This window comes from Phaethon lepturus, unplaced genomic scaffold (assembly GCF_000687285.1).
Source record: "Phaethon lepturus isolate BGI_N335 unplaced genomic scaffold, ASM68728v1 scaffold46316, whole genome shotgun sequence".
In the NCBI taxonomy this organism is placed as follows: domain Eukaryota; kingdom Metazoa; phylum Chordata; class Aves; order Phaethontiformes; family Phaethontidae; genus Phaethon; species Phaethon lepturus.
Genome location: NW_010544937.1, coordinates 33,870 through 40,388, shown reverse-complemented (window position 1 = coordinate 40,388; position 6,519 = coordinate 33,870).

The window sequence follows — 6,519 nt, the reverse complement described above, 5'->3', positions numbered from 1 at the left end:
CTTTGGTGGGCACCCGGTGTCCAGCCAGGGTTAACCCACCACACACGGACATTAACAATACTGGGGAGGAAGGGGAAAGAAATCAGTAAGAAAAGGTTCAATGAAAATTTCAGCAGACAAAGATTCATAATTTTACAACCTCTTTCTAAGGTATACTCCAGAGGGTAGAAACCATGAGCTTTTAAGAGAAGTCAGCATGTTTACTTTCTGGAACATCTTAATACTTTCTCTGGTGATATTTTAGGAAGGTTTCATTCGAAAGTAGTTTTCACCATCATCTACAGGTAACAATCATCCTGAAATACAGTATTAAAAATATATATTTATGTTAATCCAAAACCATGAAGAATAACTTCATAACCTAATTGCCAGGTATCTGAATTGATTCTTAAATTAAAATCCACTAAATTGATTGGTCCAAATTATTTTGTTTCAGAGACTTGTGACCACTATGGCACAACAAACAAATCAGGTACAGTGAACACAGGAGAAGAGGAACACATTAATTAACCTTTGAAAGCAGAAGTCAATTTTAAGTTCAACACAGCATTAGCAACAGTTGTGTTTCACATTCCTTATTGAGTACTGATACTACAAACCTACTTTTTTTCCTACATTATTACTGCAAGAAGTGATTCTAAAACCAGAAAGTTTGAGGAAGTATGTTTTAAAGTTTTTAAGTTTAGGGAGGAATCATTTGCACCAGCAGTAACTAGAACTCATTTACGTCCACCCTAGTATATTATTGTGCCTGTGAAATTATTCAGCAGAGTAATAATACTGCATACTTCATGCTACATTTATTCTTAACATTTTGTGGATAAAATGTGAAGTTTAAATAGCATCAGATTCAGTATACCTGACCTTTACACAAGGCTTTAACACACTGTTTGTGCTGCCAGGTTTATAACATGGTGTATAAACAAAAGTGACAGCACTACCCTAAATTAAGTTCTAAAACCACTGTAAGCTGTATATAGAACCTGCTACATTGTTTGAGAATTAAGACAGACACTCGTTCAAATGTTCTTTCAATTACACACAACTCTTCAATACCAGAAGCTTGGTTTGTGGGTGTTATTTATTGTTATTTTGGGGGAGTTTTTGAGTTTGGGATGGTTTTTGTTGGGGGTGCTTGTTCATGTGAATGGAAAAAAGATCTTGTATATGGTGGTTGTTTTTTTTTTTTTTTTTTTTTAGTTTTCACCTGCTTGTAGAAAGAATTTTATAAAACTGGAGAGAAAAGCCTATAACCATTACTAAGTTCCCATCCTCTTCAAAATATATTGACAGAACCTTTATTTAAGCCAAGTTTACTGTCTTTGAGATTGGATTTTACAAGCAGTAAGAAATACCCATTCTTTGCTTAAGATGATACTCCAAGTTTACAGACACAGTTAAGACTGATCTTTTCCAGGTTCAGGCTGGCTTGGTCAAGCCTGTCTCCTGGATTCCAGATCCTGCTACCTAGGGATAACCAATGCTTGTCTGCACTAGGGCAAGCAAGGTAGAATTAGCAATTTCTGACTGCCAAAATGAGTTTGGAGCAAGCTAACATCACCACACAATATATTAGCACAGTCTAACACCACAGTTAGAAGGTACCTCATCACCATCTTGAAGTCCTAAAGCACCATACATTTAAGTATAACTAAACAAATAGCTTTTACAGTTGTCTTTTCCCCCCCAACCAGAAGCCTAAAATTTTTTTCCAGACCAATCAAGTGTTAAGATACACTAACAATAAAGGCTTTTTTGAGAGTGTTGAAGACTTATCCAACAATTCGTATATTAGAGGAAAACAGCAGCTCTTAATGTTCTAATTTATTACTCTACTAGACATTCAAACTTCACTTTTTACAAACTCATTTCAGATAGACAACCAGCAAAGTACACTCACCAGAAGAACAGTAAAATATTAATTCACAGCTCCTGCTGCTGAACACCTGTGGTTTCTATTAACTCTTTTGGATGCAAGAAAGCTAACAAACAGGATGCATGAACAATCTGCCATGGACTGACTAGAGTGGATAGGTCTGGTAAATAGGCCTTAGCTTACTTATAAGAAATGGAGAAGTCATCATTTGTACTTTCAGTGTCCTCTCTGCCTACACCTCTTTGAGGTATTTGGGTATCTTGCCAACCAACTCTAAGGCAGGCAAAGGTAAGCAGTAGCAAGCCAGAAGAAAAAGAATTGGACAGGAATAGGAGCTGCAAAAGCCAAAGAGATCAGTAGAGACTGCTCACTCACATCCCCAATCAGGGTTACAGCCTAAGCACACCTACCTATTTTATTGAGCCCTACCGTGCTGATTTGAAGAAGGAAACAGCCATCTTCCAGGTCATTGTATTTTAAGTGCTAAACAAAGCACCTTAAAGGCAATCCAGCAGCATTAGGAGTATACACTGGTATGCTACAAGTGACATGCTAATTAGTAGGACCAGTGACAAGAGGACCCCTTGGCTTTGATCCCTCCTCATTCATAGGCACTACACTTGTGCTTGTATAATCAAACTTACTTTTCTAAAACACTAAAACAAGCCATTGTCTCCCAGTAAATAAACTACCTGATATGAAGTGCTGTACTCTTCTGCCCAGTGCAACTACATTTAAAAAAATATGTCTTACTCAACTGTGTTATGTGTTTTAAGGAGAACTTTGCTATTTTGATACTTAAAATAAAAATCACCTTCACAGGTCAAGTACTTCTACTGAGTTACTACTCTTACTATTTATTTAAATGGAATATTGCAAAGCTCTACACACAACTAGCTGTCATCAAACCTAGCAATACCTTCATAAAACCTTGAGAATCTAGTTCTGTGTAAGTCATTTACCCTCAGAAAACTGCCATGAAGTAGCTCATACCAAGCTTCTGTGTCTAGCTTAAATTAAATGCCCAAGACTGCCTGAAGAAAAGATTGTCTTACGAAGAGATACAGAAGAATACACAGTTTATGTTTACTATTTATGTTTATTATTAATGATAATACTTAATTTAACTAGCAATTTTTAATATAACTAGTTATTTCCATGCATATTTTAGAGGTCTGCAAGTGCTATGTGCTTTCAAGTAATATATGCCAACTCTTACATACATTTTTCAAGAAGTATGAACGATATTTACTAAGCACACAACTGTGATTGTGATCTCAGCTTAGTTTAACCACAAGTGGTACTGAAAGTGCAAACACACTATAACAGTTGTCACAGAGAACCGAAGATATTTAAAACTGAAGAGGACTCTTTCAGCACAATACAGAGCAAACAAGATACTTAAGTCTGCAAGAATTAGCTTATCAAGCTCATGTTAGAAAGTAAAACCCTACTGAAACTAATTAGAACCCACAAGTACTTTTTTAGTTTAGACAGCCGAGCATAAGTCCATTGTTTATATTAATGATAAAGCATATATGTATTTTAGCATATATTTTAATACTACTATTATTGATGAATAATAAAGACCAATTATTATCTTTCTCCCATGCCCCCATGTTATAACATAGTAGATATAAGCAAAGGGTTGCAAACATCAGATTTGCATAAAACAATACTGGAACAAAATATGCACTGGTGCTTGCCCGGAACACTTTCAGCCTCCAACCGTAATTTACAGGCTTCCAGAAACATAGAGTTTTTTCTTGGTTTTATCTTTCAGAAGTTTGTTCAAAGGGCTTTTTGTATCCACCTACAAATTTACACATCCCAGCACTGCAGAGTTCCATAGCTTACTTCATCTTCTTAATCTTCACGTGGGAAAAAATAAAAATAAGAAACTACTTCAAATGTTTTGCCTTCTAGTTTTACTATTAGGAGGAAATGGGAACAATTGTTCATAACCTAACTTCCATACCACTTCTAAAGTACCCTTCGGAGACTTCCTTCTTACACTTCTCTTCAACACACACCTGCTTACTCTATTTCAGACAAAAAGCTCTGATCTACTCAAGGATGCTGCATACCAAAACTAGTTTATATTTTAGTAAGTATAAGAAGATGAGAAGGGATGATGAAAAGGGATGAGAAGTAAGGAGAGAACAAAACAGAAGAGTACAATACGTGGAAGCACACAATGGATTTTTACACTAGAAGCATTGTTTTCCTGCTACAAATTAAGAAATAGTAAACAAAGATCAGATTTGTCTTTTTGGCTGTATAAGTGAGCATGAATCTCTAAAGATATTCAAAAACATTCTCAAGCTCTACTACTACACAGGATAATAGGTTCAATTAAGCACACATGATTTGTATGCAACACTATATATATGATTGTCCTATCATCATTCTTTCTTGGTATTTCTACCTGCATATTTATTTTGTGCAAGTGAAGGTAGATGGCAGTAAGTTTGCTGCTAATAATTTTGTTCAACTGATCCAGAAATTCACCTCTGAGTTACAGTTTGAGAGCCTAGTGACCTCCTCCAACTTGCTGTAAAACTCACTGCAATCAAACTCCCTCCTTTTAGTGGCTTAAGTGTAAGGTCTATAGGCATATGACACAAGAATTGAAACCACCCTTTCAGATGTAGGGCCCAATTTCCATAAGAAATCCATAATAATTTACGGGGTCACTGCATCCATGACATCCACCTGTACAGGACAATCTCCCACTTTTATCTACACTTCTTTGGTCACTCACTGACTTTTTGTTTATAGCTTCCTGTGCATGGAAAAGCCTCAGCTGAGAGCAGAAGCACCACAGGCGAGCTCATACTGAAGTCACTCACTTCAAGGCAAGCTTTGACCAAAAAGAAGAGCCATCTTACATGATTTTCTAGGGAGCAATAGGGACAACAGAAACAGGGAACAAAACAGCAGCTGGGAAAACAAACCTAACAGCTCATACATCAAGATATGACAGACAAATCTTGCTTCCAATACAGAAGCACTAGTTGCACAGGGAAGAACAAAAGCTAAGTGATCATTATGCCATTGTTCCCTCATGTCATTCTCATACAACAGAAATCTGTTTCCTTGTTTGAGAATAAGCCAGCTTTGTTTTTCAGGATCCCTCCAAACCAGCAAATTTTATTTCAGGACCATTTTAGTCACTGAAATGAACTCAAATTTTCTCCTCTTCCCTCTTCACATTTGAGAAGCGTTTTTAGACTCATGCAGAAGTCCAGCTGAAGACTCAGAGCTCTGCCCAAGTTGAATTTCAGCCCCACAGTCTCATGCTGAAAGCCATGCAATTCTGTTTCATAAGGCATCTGGGGATGTGCAATTTTGTTTAAAGACTCACTCCATTTGGAAGTAGACAAGTGTCTTTTCACATGGTAGCAGAATAACAAAAATTAATATCACTTCTACTGAGATGAAGCAAAAAAATTTTTAAACATTTTACTCCCACCACAATGTAATATACATCAAAATATGTATTCCCCTCCTCTTGTGTTGTAAGAAACCGTTTTAGCTTCTTTAAACTCTTCAGAGTTAGTTTCTGGCAATTACTTCTGCTAACTCATCCCACTAAAATTTGCAAAGCTGAGAAGATGCCAAGACAACCTGTTACCTTGGAGGAGGTAGTATCTCCTTTATTTCAATTATTAAGGTTGTTCTACTACAAGCCAGACATTTGAAAAGTAAGTAACATTTAAGTCTGACAGACATGCTGTGTAGAAATTCTTTGTTTTCTACATTTAATGTAAATCCTCTGTTTACTCTGCCTTTTTCCAAACTGAAGTTGACAGTCATACAGAAAGCGACCATTACAAGTCTTCAAAAGTACATCACATACTTCCTGCAACAGAGATAAAAGTTACACCTTATCAGTGGATATTCTGACTCTACAGGGCTACTCACAGGCAAGGAAAGTCCATCCAATAAACAATGTCTAAAATAGCTTAGAATAAGTAAATAAAGGTTTTCTAAGCACAACTATGAGCACTGTGAATACAAAAAGAGTGCTGCATGTGAACCACACTCCTCTACTTCAATCTCTCAAGGAACAAACTCCAATTTATCTGTTTACTACCTGAATGAAATTCTGCTCTTTTTAGGATTATCTGCTATACTGCCTATCTATCACCATGCACTTCTTCCTCTACTACCAACAGCCATTCAAGATACAAACTACTCCCAGAACCTTTGAACAGCTGCTGTACATGACATGGAGCTGGACCTGCTCCCCCATCAAATCAAGATGCAACATTTTCCTGTGGCTGCTGAGGAATACCATGCATGCTACTGGAAAATCCACAGGGGACACATGCTAGAAGAGCAAATGAGCTCAGAGGACAGTGAGAAAAACCTACACACACATAAAAACCACACACACAGACAAAAGTTCTTACTAAGAGGGTATATAGGTCTTCTGGAGAAAGAATGGCAAGGAGTTTCTCTAAAGCTAAGCTTACAGGGAGCTCAAGCAACTCTAATACCAGAAATTACTCTGAACATACTTTAACATTTCCAATAGCATTCAAACATTGCTATTTATAACACAGCTACAAAACTCCCAATGTGTCAGATGCTTCGTTTTTGTTTCTGTTATCTTGCTGCAGTTGAACTGGCACATA